The sequence below is a fragment of the Lepisosteus platostomus genome, unplaced genomic scaffold, assembly GCF_059453375.1.
Source record: "Lepisosteus platostomus isolate fLepPlt1 unplaced genomic scaffold, fLepPlt1.hap1 Scaffold_93_H1, whole genome shotgun sequence".
Classification (NCBI taxonomy): Eukaryota; Metazoa; Chordata; class Actinopteri; order Semionotiformes; family Lepisosteidae; genus Lepisosteus; species Lepisosteus platostomus.
Window position 1 is genome coordinate 179,407 of NW_028291705.1, and position 20,287 is coordinate 199,693.

The window sequence follows — 20,287 nt, forward strand, 5'->3', positions numbered from 1 at the left end:
TGCCTGCCTGCCTGCCGAAAAAAAAGAAAGAAAAGGTGGATATACTAAGTTTTTTGGAGGGAAAACGCCCAGCTGTCGAAAGGGGCCCGCCTGCAGGGACGGGGACGGACACGCACGCAAGCAAGCAAGCAAGCAAGCAAGCAAGCAAGCAAGCCACGCCTGCCTCCCTGGGAAAAGGCTGAAAAACCTAAGTTTTTTGGAGGGAAAACGCACGGGAGCCGAAAAGGGGGCCGGCCTGCTTGCCCAGAGAGTCGAGACGCGGGAAAGCGCACAGAGGGAGCACGGGAACCGAGAGGGCGAGAGAGAGACAGAACACAGAGACACACAGATGGGGGACGAGGGACGAGACCCGAGAAGAAGGAGCTCCAGTCCACTTCGCTTGCTTGCTCGCTCGCTCGCTAGCTAGCTAGCTACCTAGCTACCTACGTCTGTCTTTTCACCGCTGAGAGAAGGTGGTGCACCGCTCCCGGAGGCGCTGCAATACCGGGCCGATGCGTGGAGAGGACGGAGCAAGCTCCTGATCCAGCTCCCTGTTCCAAAAATCCGTTTAATATGTGGTCCCCCGATGGGGGACGTATCAGATATTAAACTGATAAGAACAGATACTACACTTGATCTTAGCCAAAAGGCCGAGAAGCGATGCCCACAAAGGCGCGGACCGACGCGCGGGCGTTCCGCTGGCGCACAGTGGCGCAGGCCGACTCCTCTGGAGCCCGGGACCCGCGCAGCTGCCGGCCTCCCTGCAGCCAGAGGCCTGCCGCGGGACTCTGCTCCCCCTCTCTCTTGCCTGCCCGCCTGCCTTCCTGCCAGTCCCGGGCGGGGGCCCTGCTCTTTGATCTTCTGTCAACGGCCCGACAACGACCGCAGCCGCAGGGGGCGCCAGCCGCCCGGCCTCCTTAGCTTAGGCCCCTCCCACCGGCAGCAGCTGCGCCCAACCGGCTGCAAGCCAAAGCCGAGCGCCAGCACCTGCGGGCAGAGGCAAGGGGCAGCTCTCTCTCGGGAGGGAGGGAGGGACGGGGACGCGCGCGCACACACGCCTGCCTGCCTGCCTGCCGAAAAAAAAGAAAGAAAAGGTGGATATACTAAGTTTTTTGGAGGGAAAACGCCCAGCTGTCGAAAGGGGCCCGCCTGCAGGGACGGGGACGGACACGCACGCAAGCAAGCAAGCAAGCAAGCAAGCAAGCAAGCAAGCCACGCCTGCCTCCCTGGGAAAAGGCTGAAAAACCTAAGTTTTTTGGAGGGAAAACGCACGGGAGCCGAAAAGGGGGCCGGCCTGCTTGCCCAGAGAGTCGAGACGCGGGAAAGCGCACAGAGGGAGCACGGGAACCGAGAGGGCGAGAGAGAGACAGAACACAGAGACACACAGATGGGGGACGAGGGACGAGACCCGAGAAGAAGGAGCTCCAGTCCACTTCGCTTGCTTGCTCGCTCGCTCGCTAGCTAGCTAGCTACCTAGCTACCTACGTCTGTCTTTTCACCGCTGAGAGAAGGTGGTGCACCGCTCCCGGAGGCGCTGCAATACCGGGCCGATGCGTGGAGAGGACGGAGCAAGCTCCTGATCCAGCTCCCTGTTCCAAAAATCCGTTTAATATGTGGTCCCCCGATGGGGGACGTATCAGATATTAAACTGATAAGAACAGATACTACACTTGATCTTAGCCAAAAGGCCGAGAAGCGATGCCCACAAAGGCGCGGACCGACGCGCGGGCGTTCCGCTGGCGCACAGTGGCGCAGGCCGACTCCTCTGGAGCCCGGGACCCGCGCAGCTGCCGGCCTCCCTGCAGCCAGAGGCCTGCCGCGGGACTCTGCTCCCCCTCTCTCTTGCCTGCCCGCCTGCCTTCCTGCCAGTCCCGGGCGGGGGCCCTGCTCTTTGATCTTCTGTCAACGGCCCGACAACGACCGCAGCCGCAGGGGGCGCCAGCCGCCCGGCCTCCTTAGCTTAGGCCCCTCCCACCGGCAGCAGCTGCGCCCAACCGGCTGCAAGCCAAAGCCGAGCGCCAGCACCTGCGGGCAGAGGCAAGGGGCAGCTCTCTCTCGGGAGGGAGGGAGGGACGGGGACGCGCGCGCACACACGCCTGCCTGCCTGCCTGCCGAAAAAAAAGAAAGAAAAGGTGGATATACTAAGTTTTTTGGAGGGAAAACGCCCAGCTGTCGAAAGGGGCCCGCCTGCAGGGACGGGGACGGACACGCACGCAAGCAAGCAAGCAAGCAAGCAAGCAAGCAAGCAAGCCACGCCTGCCTCCCTGGGAAAAGGCTGAAAAACCTAAGTTTTTTGGAGGGAAAACGCACGGGAGCCGAAAAGGGGGCCGGCCTGCTTGCCCAGAGAGTCGAGACGCGGGAAAGCGCACAGAGGGAGCACGGGAACCGAGAGGGCGAGAGAGAGACAGAACACAGAGACACACAGATGGGGGACGAGGGACGAGACCCGAGAAGAAGGAGCTCCAGTCCACTTCGCTTGCTTGCTCGCTCGCTCGCTAGCTAGCTAGCTACCTAGCTACCTACGTCTGTCTTTTCACCGCTGAGAGAAGGTGGTGCACCGCTCCCGGAGGCGCTGCAATACCGGGCCGATGCGTGGAGAGGACGGAGCAAGCTCCTGATCCAGCTCCCTGTTCCAAAAATCCGTTTAATATGTGGTCCCCCGATGGGGGACGTATCAGATATTAAACTGATAAGAACAGATACTACACTTGATCTTAGCCAAAAGGCCGAGAAGCGATGCCCACAAAGGCGCGGACCGACGCGCGGGCGTTCCGCTGGCGCACAGTGGCGCAGGCCGACTCCTCTGGAGCCCGGGACCCGCGCAGCTGCCGGCCTCCCTGCAGCCAGAGGCCTGCCGCGGGACTCTGCTCCCCCTCTCTCTTGCCTGCCCGCCTGCCTTCCTGCCAGTCCCGGGCGGGGGCCCTGCTCTTTGATCTTCTGTCAACGGCCCGACAACGACCGCAGCCGCAGGGGGCGCCAGCCGCCCGGCCTCCTTAGCTTAGGCCCCTCCCACCGGCAGCAGCTGCGCCCAACCGGCTGCAAGCCAAAGCCGAGCGCCAGCACCTGCGGGCAGAGGCAAGGGGCAGCTCTCTCTCGGGAGGGAGGGAGGGACGGGGACGCGCGCGCACACACGCCTGCCTGCCTGCCTGCCGAAAAAAAAGAAAGAAAAGGTGGATATACTAAGTTTTTTGGAGGGAAAACGCCCAGCTGTCGAAAGGGGCCCGCCTGCAGGGACGGGGACGGACACGCACGCAAGCAAGCAAGCAAGCAAGCAAGCAAGCAAGCAAGCCACGCCTGCCTCCCTGGGAAAAGGCTGAAAAACCTAAGTTTTTTGGAGGGAAAACGCACGGGAGCCGAAAAGGGGGCCGGCCTGCTTGCCCAGAGAGTCGAGACGCGGGAAAGCGCACAGAGGGAGCACGGGAACCGAGAGGGCGAGAGAGAGACAGAACACAGAGACACACAGATGGGGGACGAGGGACGAGACCCGAGAAGAAGGAGCTCCAGTCCACTTCGCTTGCTTGCTCGCTCGCTCGCTAGCTAGCTAGCTACCTAGCTACCTACGTCTGTCTTTTCACCGCTGAGAGAAGGTGGTGCACCGCTCCCGGAGGCGCTGCAATACCGGGCCGATGCGTGGAGAGGACGGAGCAAGCTCCTGATCCAGCTCCCTGTTCCAAAAATCCGTTTAATATGTGGTCCCCCGATGGGGGACGTATCAGATATTAAACTGATAAGAACAGATACTACACTTGATCTTAGCCAAAAGGCCGAGAAGCGATGCCCACAAAGGCGCGGACCGACGCGCGGGCGTTCCGCTGGCGCACAGTGGCGCAGGCCGACTCCTCTGGAGCCCGGGACCCGCGCAGCTGCCGGCCTCCCTGCAGCCAGAGGCCTGCCGCGGGACTCTGCTCCCCCTCTCTCTTGCCTGCCCGCCTGCCTTCCTGCCAGTCCCGGGCGGGGGCCCTGCTCTTTGATCTTCTGTCAACGGCCCGACAACGACCGCAGCCGCAGGGGGCGCCAGCCGCCCGGCCTCCTTAGCTTAGGCCCCTCCCACCGGCAGCAGCTGCGCCCAACCGGCTGCAAGCCAAAGCCGAGCGCCAGCACCTGCGGGCAGAGGCAAGGGGCAGCTCTCTCTCGGGAGGGAGGGAGGGACGGGGACGCGCGCGCACACACGCCTGCCTGCCTGCCTGCCGAAAAAAAAGAAAGAAAAGGTGGATATACTAAGTTTTTTGGAGGGAAAACGCCCAGCTGTCGAAAGGGGCCCGCCTGCAGGGACGGGGACGGACACGCACGCAAGCAAGCAAGCAAGCAAGCAAGCAAGCAAGCAAGCCACGCCTGCCTCCCTGGGAAAAGGCTGAAAAACCTAAGTTTTTTGGAGGGAAAACGCACGGGAGCCGAAAAGGGGGCCGGCCTGCTTGCCCAGAGAGTCGAGACGCGGGAAAGCGCACAGAGGGAGCACGGGAACCGAGAGGGCGAGAGAGAGACAGAACACAGAGACACACAGATGGGGGACGAGGGACGAGACCCGAGAAGAAGGAGCTCCAGTCCACTTCGCTTGCTTGCTCGCTCGCTCGCTAGCTAGCTAGCTACCTAGCTACCTACGTCTGTCTTTTCACCGCTGAGAGAAGGTGGTGCACCGCTCCCGGAGGCGCTGCAATACCGGGCCGATGCGTGGAGAGGACGGAGCAAGCTCCTGATCCAGCTCCCTGTTCCAAAAATCCGTTTAATATGTGGTCCCCCGATGGGGGACGTATCAGATATTAAACTGATAAGAACAGATACTACACTTGATCTTAGCCAAAAGGCCGAGAAGCGATGCCCACAAAGGCGCGGACCGACGCGCGGGCGTTCCGCTGGCGCACAGTGGCGCAGGCCGACTCCTCTGGAGCCCGGGACCCGCGCAGCTGCCGGCCTCCCTGCAGCCAGAGGCCTGCCGCGGGACTCTGCTCCCCCTCTCTCTTGCCTGCCCGCCTGCCTTCCTGCCAGTCCCGGGCGGGGGCCCTGCTCTTTGATCTTCTGTCAACGGCCCGACAACGACCGCAGCCGCAGGGGGCGCCAGCCGCCCGGCCTCCTTAGCTTAGGCCCCTCCCACCGGCAGCAGCTGCGCCCAACCGGCTGCAAGCCAAAGCCGAGCGCCAGCACCTGCGGGCAGAGGCAAGGGGCAGCTCTCTCTCGGGAGGGAGGGAGGGACGGGGACGCGCGCGCACACACGCCTGCCTGCCTGCCTGCCGAAAAAAAAGAAAGAAAAGGTGGATATACTAAGTTTTTTGGAGGGAAAACGCCCAGCTGTCGAAAGGGGCCCGCCTGCAGGGACGGGGACGGACACGCACGCAAGCAAGCAAGCAAGCAAGCAAGCAAGCAAGCAAGCCACGCCTGCCTCCCTGGGAAAAGGCTGAAAAACCTAAGTTTTTTGGAGGGAAAACGCACGGGAGCCGAAAAGGGGGCCGGCCTGCTTGCCCAGAGAGTCGAGACGCGGGAAAGCGCACAGAGGGAGCACGGGAACCGAGAGGGCGAGAGAGAGACAGAACACAGAGACACACAGATGGGGGACGAGGGACGAGACCCGAGAAGAAGGAGCTCCAGTCCACTTCGCTTGCTTGCTCGCTCGCTCGCTAGCTAGCTAGCTACCTAGCTACCTACGTCTGTCTTTTCACCGCTGAGAGAAGGTGGTGCACCGCTCCCGGAGGCGCTGCAATACCGGGCCGATGCGTGGAGAGGACGGAGCAAGCTCCTGATCCAGCTCCCTGTTCCAAAAATCCGTTTAATATGTGGTCCCCCGATGGGGGACGTATCAGATATTAAACTGATAAGAACAGATACTACACTTGATCTTAGCCAAAAGGCCGAGAAGCGATGCCCACAAAGGCGCGGACCGACGCGCGGGCGTTCCGCTGGCGCACAGTGGCGCAGGCCGACTCCTCTGGAGCCCGGGACCCGCGCAGCTGCCGGCCTCCCTGCAGCCAGAGGCCTGCCGCGGGACTCTGCTCCCCCTCTCTCTTGCCTGCCCGCCTGCCTTCCTGCCAGTCCCGGGCGGGGGCCCTGCTCTTTGATCTTCTGTCAACGGCCCGACAACGACCGCAGCCGCAGGGGGCGCCAGCCGCCCGGCCTCCTTAGCTTAGGCCCCTCCCACCGGCAGCAGCTGCGCCCAACCGGCTGCAAGCCAAAGCCGAGCGCCAGCACCTGCGGGCAGAGGCAAGGGGCAGCTCTCTCTCGGGAGGGAGGGAGGGACGGGGACGCGCGCGCACACACGCCTGCCTGCCTGCCTGCCGAAAAAAAAGAAAGAAAAGGTGGATATACTAAGTTTTTTGGAGGGAAAACGCCCAGCTGTCGAAAGGGGCCCGCCTGCAGGGACGGGGACGGACACGCACGCAAGCAAGCAAGCAAGCAAGCAAGCAAGCAAGCAAGCCACGCCTGCCTCCCTGGGAAAAGGCTGAAAAACCTAAGTTTTTTGGAGGGAAAACGCACGGGAGCCGAAAAGGGGGCCGGCCTGCTTGCCCAGAGAGTCGAGACGCGGGAAAGCGCACAGAGGGAGCACGGGAACCGAGAGGGCGAGAGAGAGACAGAACACAGAGACACACAGATGGGGGACGAGGGACGAGACCCGAGAAGAAGGAGCTCCAGTCCACTTCGCTTGCTTGCTCGCTCGCTCGCTAGCTAGCTAGCTACCTAGCTACCTACGTCTGTCTTTTCACCGCTGAGAGAAGGTGGTGCACCGCTCCCGGAGGCGCTGCAATACCGGGCCGATGCGTGGAGAGGACGGAGCAAGCTCCTGATCCAGCTCCCTGTTCCAAAAATCCGTTTAATATGTGGTCCCCCGATGGGGGACGTATCAGATATTAAACTGATAAGAACAGATTTTTTTTTGTTTTTTATTATGAAAATACAAAACTGACTCATAATTCAGGCCATACCATTCACAAATCCACAATCAAGACGTGTTTAACTCAGGAAAACACAGAAATAGTCCCTTCCATTTGTCTTTCGCCGCATGGAATTTCCATCTCAGTATGTCTCTTTTCATTCTTCTTTTGAGTTCATGACGTACTCCCCAAATGATTTCTCTATCTCTTCTTTTCACATCCCCTTTAACCTGGGCACATCTTGCATTCCAAATAAAATGCTTTATCACACTTATAACCATCCACAAAACCCAATCTGTTGTCATCTTCTTTTCCGTTCCCTTCCAGGCATTCATTATTTTCTCATAAGACAACACAAAATTAGAAAAAATGCTTAATAACATACATTTACACTCCCCCCACACTCGTCTAGCCACCATACACTCCCAAAACACATGTCTTATCGTTTCGAGCTTCCCACAGTTTACATATGGACAATGCTTTGTCCTGGTTAACTTTCTTTTGTACATTACCTCCCTCACTGGGAGGCGATTCCAGACCCCCAACCAGTTAAGGTCTTTGTACTGTCCCTCCAAACCTTGTGGTTGAACCCTCACCCAGTGCTCCCTTTTTTTCCCCACTACTGCACTGTCAGATCTTGTATTTATTTTCTTATACAGTGCTTTGTGCTGTAAACACTCCGGCATCTCTTTCCCTTCTGGGTGTTGTTTAAGCCATGTTCTGGCATGTTCATAATGCCAAGGTAAATCTTCTGCTTTTGGGGTTAAATTTGACACAGCTCTCAAATGTGGCATGACCCAATTAAACCAAAGTATTACAAAATATTGACTCTTGTGTGCAAACTCAAAATGCAATGCTTTGCATAAACTCGTCACAAAGAAAACATCCAATTTAAGGGGGATGTTAGGTACATCTCTCCCTCCCTCTTCCACTGGCCTATACATGTCAACCCTTTTAATATATTCATATTTATTGTTCCAAATAAAGTTAAAAACCATTCTAACCAGCTCTTTTCTGAATGTCGGAGGCAACGGAAAAACATATGCTAAAAAAATCAGGTTCGAAAGAATGTCCGTCTTAACAACTACAATCTTACTCATATGAGACAAATGTATACTTTTCCACAGACCTAATTTCCTTTTTAAGAGTTTCAGTTTTATACTCCAATTCAAATGCGCCGATCCCTGTGTGTCAAAACTTACCCCTAATACCTTAATAGGTCCCGACTCTAATGTTAGCCCTCCTTGAGTTTCTGTCCTATGTTCCCAAATACCAAAATATTTTATTTTACTTTTCTTTATGTTGAGTTTTGAACCTGATGCTTGCCCAAAAAGATCACAGACCTCCAGTGCCCTCAGTACCCCTCTGTCTGAATCTAACAGCAAAACTAAATCGTCTGCGTAAGCAGCGACTTTGGCTTGTTGACCCCTGCTACCAGGAATTGTAATCCCTGTTATCTCCATATTTGACCGGATTGCTTCTAACAGAGGTTCTAAACACAGTACATATAACAGAGGTGACAGCGGACACCCCTGCCTGACTCCTTTCTCTAAAGCAATCAACTCCCCTATAAATCCATTGATATTGACTCGGGTTCCAACATTTGTGTACAATTGTCTTAGCCATCCAATAAACTTCCCTCCAAACCCAAACCGTTCTAAAACCTGCCACAAAAAGTTGTGATCTACCCGATCAAACGCTTTTTCTTGATCCAGACTTAGTAAAATAAGCGGTAGGTGTCTCTTTTCCACCCAGCTTATAGTGTCTCTAATCAAGAACAAATTCCAAATTAAAGTTCGTCCCTTAACTCCACATGTCTGGTCATCTCTAATAACCTCAGCTAATACATTCCTTAGTCTCATACAAAGGACCTTCGCTAAAACCTTATAGTCCATTGTTAACAACTGGACCGGCCTCCAGTTTCCAAGGCAAGTTTTATCCCCTTTCTTGTACAACAAGGACAATACCCCGGTCCTCATGGTTACACCCAATTGTCCCCCTTCAAGAATTTCCTTATAAACATCAAAGAGAGCATACTTAATTAAAGGCCAAAAGGTCTCGTAAAATTCTTTTGGGAGTCCATCAATTCCTGGCACTTTTTTTTTATTCAAGCTAAATAAAGCCTGCTCTACCTCTTCTAAAGTTAATTCCTTTTCTAAACCCTCTCTACTTCCTTCTCCTATTCTTAATTGAAGCTTATTTAAAAACCCTTCAGTGTTCCCCACTATTAAGTCTTTCTTGAAGAGATCTTTGTAATAACTGGTAGCCTCCCTTACCATCTCCAGTGGGTCCTCAGTGACACTCCCATCATTCCCCCGTACACCATCAAAGTTCATCTTCTTTTGGTCTTTCCTTATTGCTCTAAATAAGGCTGAGGAGTTACCCTCCCCCATCTCTAAGACATCACACTTTGATTTAAACAAAAACCTTTTCGCTTTTTCCTTATACAAGCACTTCAAATCGTTTTTAGCTTTTAAAATTTCCACTCTCTCCACATGCACGCCACCATTCTTCCTTTCATACAAATCATTCAATCTTTGTTGTAATTTAACAAACTCCTCCTTTTCCTTATTCCTCCTTTTCCTGCAATATCGGATTGATATGCTCTTTATCCTCTTTTTTGTATTCTCCCACCATCTTATTGCTGATTCAAACAAGCATTTCCTGGCTTCCCATTTTTTCCAATTTGTCTCTATTAAGTTTTTATACTCCTCTTCCACCAGAATTTCTGTGTTTAATTTCCAAAACCCCGGCCCAAAACTAATCTTTCCACCATCCAGCTCTACTTTAACCACATCATGGTCCGAGAAACATGCTGGTATGATCTTCAAAGCACTCACTTTAAAATATGGAGATAGCAAGATGTAATCTAGCCTTTTTTCCTTACCTTGGCTATTACTCCACGTGGGACGCCCTCTTCCACCGTCGATCTGCTTTGCGCTATCTTTCAAGTCGTAATTTTCAAAAAGAGAGAGGAGCTGCTTGGCTCCTTTCGTCTTACACCCATCCAAATCTTCATTAAGATCTCCCCCTAAAATAATTCTTTTGTTTGTCATAAACCAGGGCTCTAACTCCTGAAAGAAATCTCTTCTCAACCTTTTTTGCGCTGGGGCATATACATTAATTAGTCTTAGTTTTTCCTTCCCTAACTGGCCATCTACTACAAGTATTCTTCCGGGCCTTACCACAAAATGATTCGTTAGTTTAAAAAAACTATTACTAATAAGAATACCCACTCCTGCGGAGTGTACTCCTCCTATGCTCCATTTTGAGAAACCTTCCCCCCATTCTTTGGTAAATCTCTTACTATCCTCATCACTTTTCACATGGGCTTCCTGTAAGAAGTAAAAATCTGCCTTTAAACCCTTGAGGAAATCGAAGACAGCAATCCTCTTGCTGTGCCCTCTCAGACCTCTTACATTTATGGTGCATACAGATAAATTATCCATTTGGGCTGTTTAAGGTATCTACCTCACCAAAACCTTCTGCCTCAAAAACTGGTTCTGGAGTTTGACCTTCTACAGAACTAATTGGACTCATATTAATGAAAGAAGAAATACTTAATCCTTCCAGGGAATGTGTCTCTAAACTTGTCTCTTCTACGAAAGATCTGGATAGCTCCTCCCCCTCCCCTCCTCCCTCATCTCCCTCCCCCTCATTAACCTTATCCCCTTCTAAACCCTTCTCCTCCCCCTTGTCCCCTTCCTTAGCTAAACCGCCAACTGCCTCACCTTGAACATTAACAGTTTGAAGGGATGAGTCGAAATCAATAAGCCAGGCCATCTCCTCCTCCTTGCTTCTTTTCCCTTCAATAAAATCACTGTCCTCACTAGAGACTGGTCTTTCACGTTTCTGAGCGTCCCCTGTGGGCTCAGGAATCTTTGGCCTCTGGGACACCTTCTTTTTCTTTCTACCCTTTCCTTTGTCTTGTATGTTTTTGGTCCTGTCTTTGTTAGCTTTCCCAGCCACAACACCAGACACACCACAATCACTCTCACTACCATCTCCATCCTCACTCATCACACCCTCACCTTCGTCCGCCCCCCCACCAGGCAACCTTCTCGTAACATTACTACACCCCTCCCCCTCATCAAGATCTACAAGAGCACTGTACCTATTTTCTTGACACAATTGTACTCCCCCCAAACCCCTCCCAGTCAATCTTTTCCTCCGAGTCTGCATTATTGTCCAGCCCTCCTGTTCCGCTTGTCCTTCAGCCACTGTTCTGCCGTTTTCTTCCGGGATGCGTGATTCACCTGCTCCGTGGGATGTTGATGGGTCATCATCTCTCGTTGCTCTTACGGCTGGTCTAATCATCTGCTCCTTTCCCACAGGTCTTTCTCCCTCTTGGGGTCCCCCAGACCGTCGCCAGGCCTCCGCCGCACCACCACCTGTATCCTTGGCAGGTAAGTTTTTCTCTTTGACTATATTAGCAAAACTTCTGGCTCTTTTTGGACAGTCTTTAAATACATGCCCTGTAGCCCCACAAAGATTACACATTAGGGCGCTATTACAATCCTTCGCCAGGTGGCCCATCTTTCCGCACCTCCTACATGCTACTTCTCTGCATTCAGTCTGAAAATGTCCGTGCCCGCCACAGTTCCGACACGTTAATGGTTGACCGGGATAATACATGGAACCACGGTTTGCCCCAATGGAGAAGAAGGCGGGCGGATGTAACAGTCCCCCTTCTGCCCCGGGTTTAGACCTCAGGCGCACTGCATATGATCTTTTCCCTGTCCAGTATCCTTCGGCGTCGATTATCTTCCTGCCTGCCCCCTGTACGTCAACAAACCGCCTCAAAAAAGTCATAATGTCCTCCTCAAGCACACGAGGGTTGAACAAATGCACAGTCAGAGTGCGTAATTCTCTTGCAAATAGTGGCTCAATATGAAACTTATCAAGAGGTGCCTGATCTTTTAAACTTTGAGTCTTGGCCCAAAACTCGTCGCAAAGATTACTAGAATGCAGAGTAATATCGTATGTGCCTTTCCAGTAAAAATCCTGCAGGCATAACACGTTCTCCTTCTTCACGCCCAAGATCTTGCCCAAAATGGCCTTCTCGAAGACACTCCTGACCATCCAACCTTCTCTATCTCCTTCCTCTTTCAAGACAAAGCGCACCGTGTCCTTCATTTGTCCCTCACGGGACAATGAAGGTCCGGTCGCCATCCCCGACGCCATCCTACCGGTTGTAGATGTCATCTGGGAGCCCCACCTTCACCCCCTGGGCTCAACCCAGAGCGATTCCAGTGGTGGCTCGATGGTGTTCCCCGCTGATGTTCCTCCAAAGACTGGACTCCTCCACCGGTAGCGTCTCCTTCCCTCCAAGTCCTCTCCCCAGCAACCGTCCACCGCTCCGCCGCCGCCGCCGCCCTTCCCGTACTTCTGGCAAGCCGTCAGACCGCGGTCAAGCCACGTATCCTCAGATCTTGGCCAAAAGGCCGAGAAGCGATGCCCACAAAGGCGCGGACCGACGCGCGGGCGTTCCGCTGGCGCACAGTGGCGCAGGCCGACTCCTCTGGAGCCCGGGACCCGCGCAGCTGCCGGCCTCCCTGCAGCCAGAGGCCTGCCGCGGGACTCTGCTCCCCCTCTCTCTTGCCTGCCCGCCTGCCTTCCTGCCAGTCCCGGGCGGGGGCCCTGCTCTTTGATCTTCTGTCAACGGCCCGACAACGACCGCAGCCGCAGGGGGCGCCAGCCGCCCGGCCTCCTTAGCTTAGGCCCCTCCCACCGGCAGCAGCTGCGCCCAACCGGCTGCAAGCCAAAGCCGAGCGCCAGCACCTGCGGGCAGAGGCAAGGGGCAGCTCTCTCTCGGGAGGGAGGGAGGGACGGGGACGCGCGCGCACACACGCCTGCCTGCCTGCCTGCCGAAAAAAAAGAAAGAAAAGGTGGATATACTAAGTTTTTTGGAGGGAAAACGCCCAGCTGTCGAAAGGGGCCCGCCTGCAGGGACGGGGACGGACACGCACGCAAGCAAGCAAGCAAGCAAGCAAGCAAGCAAGCAAGCCACGCCTGCCTCCCTGGGAAAAGGCTGAAAAACCTAAGTTTTTTGGAGGGAAAACGCACGGGAGCCGAAAAGGGGGCCGGCCTGCTTGCCCAGAGAGTCGAGACGCGGGAAAGCGCACAGAGGGAGCACGGGAACCGAGAGGGCGAGAGAGAGACAGAACACAGAGACACACAGATGGGGGACGAGGGACGAGACCCGAGAAGAAGGAGCTCCAGTCCACTTCGCTTGCTTGCTCGCTCGCTCGCTAGCTAGCTAGCTACCTAGCTACCTACGTCTGTCTTTTCACCGCTGAGAGAAGGTGGTGCACCGCTCCCGGAGGCGCTGCAATACCGGGCCGATGCGTGGAGAGGACGGAGCAAGCTCCTGATCCAGCTCCCTGTTCCAAAAATCCGTTTAATATGTGGTCCCCCGATGGGGGACGTATCAGATATTAAACTGATAAGAACAGATACTACACTTGATCTTAGCCAAAAGGCCGAGAAGCGATGCCCACAAAGGCGCGGACCGACGCGCGGGCGTTCCGCTGGCGCACAGTGGCGCAGGCCGACTCCTCTGGAGCCCGGGACCCGCGCAGCTGCCGGCCTCCCTGCAGCCAGAGGCCTGCCGCGGGACTCTGCTCCCCCTCTCTCTTGCCTGCCCGCCTGCCTTCCTGCCAGTCCCGGGCGGGGGCCCTGCTCTTTGATCTTCTGTCAACGGCCCGACAACGACCGCAGCCGCAGGGGGCGCCAGCCGCCCGGCCTCCTTAGCTTAGGCCCCTCCCACCGGCAGCAGCTGCGCCCAACCGGCTGCAAGCCAAAGCCGAGCGCCAGCACCTGCGGGCAGAGGCAAGGGGCAGCTCTCTCTCGGGAGGGAGGGAGGGACGGGGACGCGCGCGCACACACGCCTGCCTGCCTGCCTGCCGAAAAAAAAGAAAGAAAAGGTGGATATACTAAGTTTTTTGGAGGGAAAACGCCCAGCTGTCGAAAGGGGCCCGCCTGCAGGGACGGGGACGGACACGCACGCAAGCAAGCAAGCAAGCAAGCAAGCAAGCAAGCAAGCCACGCCTGCCTCCCTGGGAAAAGGCTGAAAAACCTAAGTTTTTTGGAGGGAAAACGCACGGGAGCCGAAAAGGGGGCCGGCCTGCTTGCCCAGAGAGTCGAGACGCGGGAAAGCGCACAGAGGGAGCACGGGAACCGAGAGGGCGAGAGAGAGACAGAACACAGAGACACACAGATGGGGGACGAGGGACGAGACCCGAGAAGAAGGAGCTCCAGTCCACTTCGCTTGCTTGCTCGCTCGCTCGCTAGCTAGCTAGCTACCTAGCTACCTACGTCTGTCTTTTCACCGCTGAGAGAAGGTGGTGCACCGCTCCCGGAGGCGCTGCAATACCGGGCCGATGCGTGGAGAGGACGGAGCAAGCTCCTGATCCAGCTCCCTGTTCCAAAAATCCGTTTAATATGTGGTCCCCCGATGGGGGACGTATCAGATATTAAACTGATAAGAACAGATACTACACTTGATCTTAGCCAAAAGGCCGAGAAGCGATGCCCACAAAGGCGCGGACCGACGCGCGGGCGTTCCGCTGGCGCACAGTGGCGCAGGCCGACTCCTCTGGAGCCCGGGACCCGCGCAGCTGCCGGCCTCCCTGCAGCCAGAGGCCTGCCGCGGGACTCTGCTCCCCCTCTCTCTTGCCTGCCCGCCTGCCTTCCTGCCAGTCCCGGGCGGGGGCCCTGCTCTTTGATCTTCTGTCAACGGCCCGACAACGACCGCAGCCGCAGGGGGCGCCAGCCGCCCGGCCTCCTTAGCTTAGGCCCCTCCCACCGGCAGCAGCTGCGCCCAACCGGCTGCAAGCCAAAGCCGAGCGCCAGCACCTGCGGGCAGAGGCAAGGGGCAGCTCTCTCTCGGGAGGGAGGGAGGGACGGGGACGCGCGCGCACACACGCCTGCCTGCCTGCCTGCCGAAAAAAAAGAAAGAAAAGGTGGATATACTAAGTTTTTTGGAGGGAAAACGCCCAGCTGTCGAAAGGGGCCCGCCTGCAGGGACGGGGACGGACACGCACGCAAGCAAGCAAGCAAGCAAGCAAGCAAGCAAGCAAGCCACGCCTGCCTCCCTGGGAAAAGGCTGAAAAACCTAAGTTTTTTGGAGGGAAAACGCACGGGAGCCGAAAAGGGGGCCGGCCTGCTTGCCCAGAGAGTCGAGACGCGGGAAAGCGCACAGAGGGAGCACGGGAACCGAGAGGGCGAGAGAGAGACAGAACACAGAGACACACAGATGGGGGACGAGGGACGAGACCCGAGAAGAAGGAGCTCCAGTCCACTTCGCTTGCTTGCTCGCTCGCTCGCTAGCTAGCTAGCTACCTAGCTACCTACGTCTGTCTTTTCACCGCTGAGAGAAGGTGGTGCACCGCTCCCGGAGGCGCTGCAATACCGGGCCGATGCGTGGAGAGGACGGAGCAAGCTCCTGATCCAGCTCCCTGTTCCAAAAATCCGTTTAATATGTGGTCCCCCGATGGGGGACGTATCAGATATTAAACTGATAAGAACAGATACTACACTTGATCTTAGCCAAAAGGCCGAGAAGCGATGCCCACAAAGGCGCGGACCGACGCGCGGGCGTTCCGCTGGCGCACAGTGGCGCAGGCCGACTCCTCTGGAGCCCGGGACCCGCGCAGCTGCCGGCCTCCCTGCAGCCAGAGGCCTGCCGCGGGACTCTGCTCCCCCTCTCTCTTGCCTGCCCGCCTGCCTTCCTGCCAGTCCCGGGCGGGGGCCCTGCTCTTTGATCTTCTGTCAACGGCCCGACAACGACCGCAGCCGCAGGGGGCGCCAGCCGCCCGGCCTCCTTAGCTTAGGCCCCTCCCACCGGCAGCAGCTGCGCCCAACCGGCTGCAAGCCAAAGCCGAGCGCCAGCACCTGCGGGCAGAGGCAAGGGGCAGCTCTCTCTCGGGAGGGAGGGAGGGACGGGGACGCGCGCGCACACACGCCTGCCTGCCTGCCTGCCGAAAAAAAAGAAAGAAAAGGTGGATATACTAAGTTTTTTGGAGGGAAAACGCCCAGCTGTCGAAAGGGGCCCGCCTGCAGGGACGGGGACGGACACGCACGCAAGCAAGCAAGCAAGCAAGCAAGCAAGCAAGCAAGCCACGCCTGCCTCCCTGGGAAAAGGCTGAAAAACCTAAGTTTTTTGGAGGGAAAACGCACGGGAGCCGAAAAGGGGGCCGGCCTGCTTGCCCAGAGAGTCGAGACGCGGGAAAGCGCACAGAGGGAGCACGGGAACCGAGAGGGCGAGAGAGAGACAGAACACAGAGACACACAGATGGGGGACGAGGGACGAGACCCGAGAAGAAGGAGCTCCAGTCCACTTCGCTTGCTTGCTCGCTCGCTCGCTAGCTAGCTAGCTACCTAGCTACCTACGTCTGTCTTTTCACCGCTGAGAGAAGGTGGTGCACCGCTCCCGGAGGCGCTGCAATACCGGGCCGATGCGTGGAGAGGACGGAGCAAGCTCCTGATCCAGCTCCCTGTTCCAAAAATCCGTTTAATATGTGGTCCCCCGATGGGGGACGTATCAGATATTAAACTGATAAGAACAGATACTACACTTGATCTTAGCCAAAAGGCCGAGAAGCGATGCCCACAAAGGCGCGGACCGACGCGCGGGCGTTCCGCTGGCGCACAGTGGCGCAGGCCGACTCCTCTGGAGCCCGGGACCCGCGCAGCTGCCGGCCTCCCTGCAGCCAGAGGCCTGCCGCGGGACTCTGCTCCCCCTCTCTCTTGCCTGCCCGCCTGCCTTCCTGCCAGTCCCGGGCGGGGGCCCTGCTCTTTGATCTTCTGTCAACGGCCCGACAACGACCGCAGCCGCAGGGGGCGCCAGCCGCCCGGCCTCCTTAGCTTAGGCCCCTCCCACCGGCAGCAGCTGCGCCCAACCGGCTGCAAGCCAAAGCCGAGCGCCAGCACCTGCGGGCAGAGGCAAGGGGCAGCTCTCTCTCGGGAGGGAGGGAGGGACGGGGACGCGCGCGCACACACGCCTGCCTGCCTGCCTGCCGAAAAAAAAGAAAGAAAAGGTGGATATACTAAGTTTTTTGGAGGGAAAACGCCCAGCTGTCGAAAGGGGCCCGCCTGCAGGGACGGGGACGGACACGCACGCAAGCAAGCAAGCAAGCAAGCAAGCAAGCAAGCAAGCCACGCCTGCCTCCCTGGGAAAAGGCTGAAAAACCTAAGTTTTTTGGAGGGAAAACGCACGGGAGCCGAAAAGGGGGCCGGCCTGCTTGCCCAGAGAGTCGAGACGCGGGAAAGCGCACAGAGGGAGCACGGGAACCGAGAGGGCGAGAGAGAGACAGAACACAGAGACACACAGATGGGGGACGAGGGACGAGACCCGAGAAGAAGGAGCTCCAGTCCACTTCGCTTGCTTGCTCGCTCGCTCGCTAGCTAGCTAGCTACCTAGCTACCTACGTCTGTCTTTTCACCGCTGAGAGAAGGTGGTGCACCGCTCCCGGAGGCGCTGCAATACCGGGCCGATGCGTGGAGAGGACGGAGCAAGCTCCTGATCCAGCTCCCTGTTCCAAAAATCCGTTTAATATGTGGTCCCCCGATGGGGGACGTATCAGATATTAAACTGATAAGAACAGATACTACACTTGATCTTAGCCAAAAGGCCGAGAAGCGATGCCCACAAAGGCGCGGACCGACGCGCGGGCGTTCCGCTGGCGCACAGTGGCGCAGGCCGACTCCTCTGGAGCCCGGGACCCGCGCAGCTGCCGGCCTCCCTGCAGCCAGAGGCCTGCCGCGGGACTCTGCTCCCCCTCTCTCTTGCCTGCCCGCCTGCCTTCCTGCCAGTCCCGGGCGGGGGCCCTGCTCTTTGATCTTCTGTCAACGGCCCGACAACGACCGCAGCCGCAGGGGGCGCCAGCCGCCCGGCCTCCTTAGCTTAGGCCCCTCCCACCGGCAGCAGCTGCGCCCAACCGGCTGCAAGCCAAAGCCGAGCGCCAGCACCTGCGGGCAGAGGCAAGGGGCAGCTCTCTCTCGGGAGGGAGGGAGGGACGGGGACGCGCGCGCACACACGCCTGCCTGCCTGCCTGCCGAAAAAAAAGAAAGAAAAGGTGGATATACTAAGTTTTTTGGAGGGAAAACGCCCAGCTGTCGAAAGGGGCCCGCCTGCAGGGACGGGGACGGACACGCACGCAAGCAAGCAAGCAAGCAAGCAAGCAAGCAAGCAAGCCACGCCTGCCTCCCTGGGAAAAGGCTGAAAAACCTAAGTTTTTTGGAGGGAAAACGCACGGGAGCCGAAAAGGGGGCCGGCCTGCTTGCCCAGAGAGTCGAGACGCGGGAAAGCGCACAGAGGGAGCACGGGAACCGAGAGGGCGAGAGAGAGACAGAACACAGAGACACACAGATGGGGGACGAGGGACGAGACCCGAGAAGAAGGAGCTCCAGTCCACTTCGCTTGCTTGCTCGCTCGCTCGCTAGCTAGCTAGCTACCTAGCTACCTACGTCTGTCTTTTCACCGCTGAGAGAAGGTGGTGCACCGCTCCCGGAGGCGCTGCAATACCGGGCCGATGCGTGGAGAGGACGGAGCAAGCTCCTGATCCAGCTCCCTGTTCCAAAAATCCGTTTAATATGTGGTCCCCCGATGGGGGACGTATCAGATATTAAACTGATAAGAACAGATACTACACTTGATCTTAGCCAAAAGGCCGAGAAGCGATGCCCACAAAGGCGCGGACCGACGCGCGGGCGTTCCGCTGGCGCACAGTGGCGCAGGCCGACTCCTCTGGAGCCCGGGACCCGCGCAGCTGCCGGCCTCCCTGCAGCCAGAGGCCTGCCGCGGGACTCTGCTCCCCCTCTCTCTTGCCTGCCCGCCTGCCTTCCTGCCAGTCCCGGGCGGGGGCCCTGCTCTTTGATCTTCTGTCAACGGCCCGACAACGACCGCAGCCGCAGGGGGCGCCAGCCGCCCGGCCTCCTTAGCTTAGGCCCCTCCCACCGGCAGCAGCTGCGCCCAACCGGCTGCAAGCCAAAGCCGAGCGCCAGCACCTGCGGGCAGAGGCAAGGGGCAGCTCTCTCTCGGGAGGGAGGGAGGGACGGGGACGCGCGCGCACACACGCCTGCCTGCCTGCCTGCCGAAAAAAAAGAAAGAAAAGGTGGATATACTAAGTTTTTTGGAGGGAAAACGCCCAGCTGTCGAAAGGGGCCCGCCTGCAGGGACGGGGACGGACACGCACGCAAGCAAGCAAGCAAGCAAGCAAGCAAGCAAGCAAGCCACGCCTGCCTCCCTGGGAAAAGGCTGAAAAACCTAAGTTTTTTGGAGGGAAAACGCACGGGAGCCGAAAAGGGGGCCGGCCTGCTTGCCCAGAGAGTCGAGACGCGGGAAAGCGCACAGAGGGAGCACGGGAACCGAGAGGGCGAGAGAGAGACAGAACACAGAGACACACAGATGGGGGACGAGGGACGAGACCCGAGAAGAAGGAGCTCCAGTCCACTTCGCTTGCTTGCTCGCTCGCTCGCTAGCTAGCTAGCTACCTAGCTACCTACGTCTGTCTTTTCACCGCTGAGAGAAGGTGGTGCACCGCTCCCGGAGGCGCTGCAATACCGGGCCGATGCGTGGAGAGGACGGAGCAAGCTCCTGATCCAGCTCCCTGTTCCAAAAATCCGTTTAATATGTGGTCCCCCGATGGGGGACGTATCAGATATTAAACTGATAAGAACAGATACTACACTTGATCTTAGCCAAAAGGCCGAGAAGCGATGCCCACAAAGGCGCGGACCGACGCGCGGGCGTTCCGCTGGCGCACAGTGGCGCAGGCCGACTCCTCTGGAGCCCGGGACCCGCGCAGCTGCCGGCCTCCCTGCAGCCAGAGGCCTGCCGCGGGACTCTGCTCCCCCTCTCTCTTGCCTGCCCGCCTGCCTTCCTGCCAGTCCCGGGCGGGGGCCCTGCTCTTTGATCTTCTGTCAACGGCCCGACAACGACCGCAGCCGCAGGGGGCGCCAGCCGCCCGGCCTCCTTAGCTTAGGCCCCTCCCACCGGCAGCAGCTGCGCCCAACCGGCTGCAAGCCAAAGCCGAGCGCCAGCACCTGCGGGCAGAGGCAAGGGGCAGCTCTCTCTCGGGAGGGAGGGAGGGACGGGGACGCGCGCGCACACACGCCTGCCTGCCTGCCTGCCGAAAAAAAAGAAAGAAAAGGTGGATATACTAAGTTTTTTGGAGGGAAAACGCCCAGCTGTCGAAAGGGGCCCGCCTGCAGGGACGGGGACGGACACGCACGCAAGCAAGCAAGCAAGCAAGCAAGCAAGCAAGCAAGCCACGCCTGCCTCCCTGGGAAAAGGCTGAAAAACCTAAGTTTTTTGGAGGGAAAACGCACGGGAGCCGAAAAGGGGGCCGGCCTGCTTGCCCAGAGAGTCGAGACGCGGGAAAGCGCACAGAGGGAGCACGGGAACCGAGAGGGCGAGAGAGAGACAGAACACAGAGACACACAGATGG

The 20,287-nt window shown here is 57.6% G+C and overlaps 14 non-coding genes across 14 annotated transcripts; all 14 read right to left on the reverse strand.

Annotated features, from left to right (window-relative positions):
• Window positions 1–450: 450 nt before the first annotated feature.
• LOC148630683 (U2 spliceosomal RNA) lies at window positions 451–641 on the reverse strand. Its single transcript, XR_015935021.1, has one exon. It is a non-coding gene; the product is annotated as a U2 spliceosomal RNA (small nuclear RNA).
• Window positions 642–1,488: 847 nt separating this feature from the next.
• On the reverse strand, window positions 1,489–1,679 carry LOC148630684 (U2 spliceosomal RNA). The gene has a single exon (XR_015935022.1). It is a non-coding gene; the product is annotated as a U2 spliceosomal RNA (small nuclear RNA).
• Window positions 1,680–2,526: 847 nt separating this feature from the next.
• On the reverse strand, window positions 2,527–2,717 carry LOC148630685 (U2 spliceosomal RNA). The gene has a single exon (XR_015935023.1). It is a non-coding gene; the product is annotated as a U2 spliceosomal RNA (small nuclear RNA).
• An 847-nt stretch (window positions 2,718–3,564) lies between these two features.
• LOC148630686 (U2 spliceosomal RNA) lies at window positions 3,565–3,755 on the reverse strand. The gene has a single exon (XR_015935024.1). It is a non-coding gene; the product is annotated as a U2 spliceosomal RNA (small nuclear RNA).
• An 847-nt stretch (window positions 3,756–4,602) lies between these two features.
• On the reverse strand, window positions 4,603–4,793 carry LOC148630687 (U2 spliceosomal RNA). The gene has a single exon (XR_015935026.1). It is a non-coding gene; the product is annotated as a U2 spliceosomal RNA (small nuclear RNA).
• Window positions 4,794–5,640: 847 nt separating this feature from the next.
• Window positions 5,641–5,831, reverse strand: LOC148630688 (U2 spliceosomal RNA). Its single transcript, XR_015935027.1, has one exon. It is a non-coding gene; the product is annotated as a U2 spliceosomal RNA (small nuclear RNA).
• Window positions 5,832–6,678: 847 nt separating this feature from the next.
• Window positions 6,679–6,869, reverse strand: LOC148630689 (U2 spliceosomal RNA). The gene has a single exon (XR_015935065.1). It is a non-coding gene; the product is annotated as a U2 spliceosomal RNA (small nuclear RNA).
• A 6,270-nt stretch (window positions 6,870–13,139) lies between these two features.
• On the reverse strand, window positions 13,140–13,330 carry LOC148630690 (U2 spliceosomal RNA). Its single transcript, XR_015935028.1, has one exon. It is a non-coding gene; the product is annotated as a U2 spliceosomal RNA (small nuclear RNA).
• Window positions 13,331–14,177: 847 nt separating this feature from the next.
• LOC148630691 (U2 spliceosomal RNA) lies at window positions 14,178–14,368 on the reverse strand. Its single transcript, XR_015935029.1, has one exon. It is a non-coding gene; the product is annotated as a U2 spliceosomal RNA (small nuclear RNA).
• An 847-nt stretch (window positions 14,369–15,215) lies between these two features.
• Window positions 15,216–15,406, reverse strand: LOC148630692 (U2 spliceosomal RNA). The gene has a single exon (XR_015935030.1). It is a non-coding gene; the product is annotated as a U2 spliceosomal RNA (small nuclear RNA).
• An 847-nt stretch (window positions 15,407–16,253) lies between these two features.
• LOC148630693 (U2 spliceosomal RNA) lies at window positions 16,254–16,444 on the reverse strand. The gene has a single exon (XR_015935031.1). It is a non-coding gene; the product is annotated as a U2 spliceosomal RNA (small nuclear RNA).
• Window positions 16,445–17,291: 847 nt separating this feature from the next.
• On the reverse strand, window positions 17,292–17,482 carry LOC148630694 (U2 spliceosomal RNA). Its single transcript, XR_015935033.1, has one exon. It is a non-coding gene; the product is annotated as a U2 spliceosomal RNA (small nuclear RNA).
• An 847-nt stretch (window positions 17,483–18,329) lies between these two features.
• On the reverse strand, window positions 18,330–18,520 carry LOC148630695 (U2 spliceosomal RNA). The gene has a single exon (XR_015935034.1). It is a non-coding gene; the product is annotated as a U2 spliceosomal RNA (small nuclear RNA).
• An 847-nt stretch (window positions 18,521–19,367) lies between these two features.
• LOC148630696 (U2 spliceosomal RNA) lies at window positions 19,368–19,558 on the reverse strand. Its single transcript, XR_015935035.1, has one exon. It is a non-coding gene; the product is annotated as a U2 spliceosomal RNA (small nuclear RNA).
• Between the last annotated feature and the right edge of the window lie 729 nt (window positions 19,559–20,287).